We start from the raw sequence: 3,619 nt of genomic DNA, 5'->3' as shown, positions 1-3,619 counted from the left end.
GAATAATTCTGCCCACACCACCGTGGGCTGACTCAGTTCACCACAACCCACGACAGATTCCATGAATAATGAGAACTGAGGCCTCCAGGCCCCTCCAACTCAGAGTGATGGAAAGGAGGTGGAAATGTGAATGACATTCAGTTGATCTGTGCCCATTTCTACAACACACAGATTCCAATAGCACACTACACCCCACTACCATGTACAGTGTTCTGTGTTCATGACGAGTGTTAAATAAGGCAATGGATGAATAAGGAAACAAAACATAGTTAACCTTAAAAGAATCCACTTGCAGTCTTTTATCTGTTTAAAAGTGGGAGGCAGGCATTAGGACAAAATCAGCAAAGTCCCCACTAGGGACACCCGTGTTCCCATCAGAATGAATCATTCAGCCACACGACTTCCCACACTTTTTCTGATAATGCATTTTGGAAAACTGTAGATGACACTACAAGTGAATGAGCCCCTACCACTGACGTGGGAAACAAAGTCGCAGTTTTGGGCTCCAGGTTTTAGAAAGGCTAAGTCCTCGGTGTTGTAGGCACTTGGGATGTTTGGGGCTGTCAATCAAAGGTGGAAGTCTCCCTTTGTCACCTTTTCTGTCCATCTCTACATTTCTCTTTCTCTCACCCCTTCTCTCACTGTCACTATTCCAATGTTATTCAAATAGTTAAAAATGAACCAATGGTTATTTTAAAAATGAAGGACATGATAACACTGGATTATTAAGGATACACACATATTAAAATGAAACAAGGTCATTGCCTTCAATTGTTTAAACAACAATGATAATGTAAAGATTTATATGATCTGAATCCTATCATAGCCATCAACCTACACCACAGGACACCACATCTGCCCTGGGCACTGTCCTGTCTGAGGCATCAGACCCCATGCCTGCTATATAGGGGCAGCACATGAAAACAGGGCTTCCCTCTGCCCATGAAAACTAGCACAGGCCTCACCCTGCAGCTCTGGCACAGGAGCTCCAGCCCCAGGACTCCCAGGTGTCCACTCAGTGATCACCCTCAACACAGACGCTCACCATGGAGACTGGGCTGCGCTGGCTTCTCCTGGTCGCTGTGCTCAAAGGTAATGATGGGGAATGCGGGACACTGAGTCTGGGAGAGGACGTGAGTGAGAAACACAGAGAGTGTGAGTGACAGTGTCCTGACCAGGACGTCTGTGTTTACAGGTGTCCAGTATCAGCAGCTAGAGGAGTCCGGGGCAGGCCTAGTCCAGCCTGGGGAATCCCTGAAACTCATCTGGAAAGCCTCTGGATTCACCTTCAGTAGCTACTGGATTTGCTGGGTCCACCATTCTCAGGGAAGGGCCCGGAGTGGATCAGATGCATTTATCCTGATTATGGTAGCACAGGCTATGTGAGCTCGGTGAATGACAGATTCACCATCTCCAGCCACAATGCCCAGAACACGGTGGATCTGAAAATGAACAGTCTGACAGCCGTGGACACGGCCACCTATTTCTGTGCCAGAGACACAGTGAGGGACCCTCAGGCTGAGCACTGGGGACCCAGGAGATCTACTGTGATCTCCTCCATAGCAGATTCCCCAGAAATGAACAAATCCCACTAGGCCTCACTCGCAGAGCTCCCCACACTTCTCCTGTGGTCATCTTGGGAGCTCAGCTAAAACACACACCTCAAGCACAAGCAGATCAGAGAGGTTTGCTTCTACACCAATTGTAGGCCTGATGACACAGAACCTGTCATTCAGGATGAAGAAGCTAATTGTCTATCATAGTTATTTGAGACTGCAGAAGACTTGGGACCAGTTCTAAACACACAGACAATTTTTTTATTTATATATATAACAGCTGATACAGACGGTTCATTTTATTTTTACAGCTCATTTTATTTATCCAGCGCTTACAGAGATTTCCTTTTTATTTCTTTGGGATAAAGGCTATTCATCATACATATGGTATGTAAATAGTTACTTCCCTTGTGTGTAGGCTGCTCACTTCTCATCTGTCCACTTACAGTGCAGAAGCTCTGTAGTCTATGCAGCATCATCTGAAAATGTTTTCTTACATTGCATGAACTTTGGGGACCTAAAAGAAAAATCAAGGCCAGACTACTATCAGGGAGATTTTGCCCTATGTTTCCTTCTAGTAGCTGTACAATGGACTTTGCATCTGATGTCAGATCCTGGTTGTTCAATGCTTTTTATGTAAACATCAAGACCATGCACCCCCTGTCAGTGCTGTTACGTTGGGGTGAGGACAAACCACATCCACACCCATAGGCTGCTCCCAGCATTCCGTGTGGTTCTGTTAGGGCCACTGGGGACCTCAGCTTCCTCCATGAGGCCCTGACATTGAATCTACTCATGGTGGGAGTCGTCACTGGATGCACTCCCCAGAGGCGACACCATTCCACAGCTCCCAGGCACCTGTGCTGGTTTTAATCAGTGGTGGTCAGTGTGGGGGTTGCCGGGGGCAAGGACACCTGATAAGACCTCCTGACTCAGTGTTCTGCTGCAGGCACTGGGTCCCAGCAGTGTGGCCCTTCCACCTGCCTTACCCTCCTGCACAGCAGAGCCCACTCCTCCACCAGGTCCTCTCCCTCTGCTGCTGGACCCTGTCCCCGACTGTCACTTCCCCACGTGTCATGCTTCTTCTCCCCAGTCCTCAGCTTTGGGGGTGGAGCCATCCCCTGAAGATGCAGACTTCTGTGTCTTGGGGGATCAGTGCTGGCACAGTGTCTGGGGTGGACTCTGCTCACGAACATTTTCTACAGGATTTCACCAGGACATGGGTCATGATGGTTTCCTCCTGCAGGTGAATCACTTTCCTACTCAGTGGACACAGAGGAGCAGGGTCTGGGGTATTGAGGCTGAGGATGCTGTTCCTGCAGAGCCGTGAGCAGAGCCAGCACTGCTTGGTGTGCTTGTGTGGTCTCTCCAACTGAGCAGCTGAAGGCTGCATGTTAGGTGGAACTTACCCTCCATACTTGATGCACGGAGCCTCCCATCATGCATGTAGGGATCTCACCACCCAGTGATCCCACTGAGAGGGGCTCTAGGGAGGGGACAAGGCCATGAGGGTTGCTGCCTGCATGTGGGGAATACGACCTCTAGAGAGACCCTTCAGTAACTCAAGTTTTAACTTTCAGTTATTCCCATATGAGGCAAAGAAAAAGAGAGAGAGACACTCCCATGCACTGCACTTTCCCAAGTGTCACTCTGGCCAGCTCTGCTTCCCAGCCTCACCTAGTTTCCGGACAACAATCCGGCACATCCACAAGAGTGACAGGGCACAAATGTCCTCCCATAAACTTCTGATTCCTGGGGCTGCAGGAGCAGGAAAGTGGTATTGGGAGCCAGTGACACACATGAGACACAGGCTCTCCTTTGGTGGATGAACGCATCTTAAACAGTGCAAATTTTAATGTTTTATTTCCTGTATTTCCATGAAATTTGATAACACAGTTAAGACTGATATACTCACAGTTGTGTCAAATATGATATACCTACACTACTTTACTTTGAATTTTATTCTTATCAGATTTTCAGACCCCTATCTTACACCTTATTCAAAATCCACTCAACATAGAATAAAGGTGTAAATCTATGACCCTACAATATCCAATTATTAG

At 47.8% G+C, this 3,619-nt stretch overlaps 1 pseudogene; it reads left to right on the top strand.

Moving 5' to 3' along the window:
* Positions 1-987: 987 nt before the first annotated feature.
* LOC138843116 (immunoglobulin heavy variable 3-74-like) lies at positions 988-1,595 on the top strand (annotated as a pseudogene).
* The last annotated feature ends 2,024 nt before the right edge of the window (positions 1,596-3,619 follow it).

The sequence above is a fragment of the Oryctolagus cuniculus genome, chromosome 20 (assembly GCF_964237555.1).
Source record: "Oryctolagus cuniculus chromosome 20, mOryCun1.1, whole genome shotgun sequence".
NCBI lineage: Eukaryota > Metazoa > Chordata > Mammalia > Lagomorpha > Leporidae > Oryctolagus > Oryctolagus cuniculus.
This window is presented reverse-complemented; position numbering and strand designations above follow the sequence as displayed.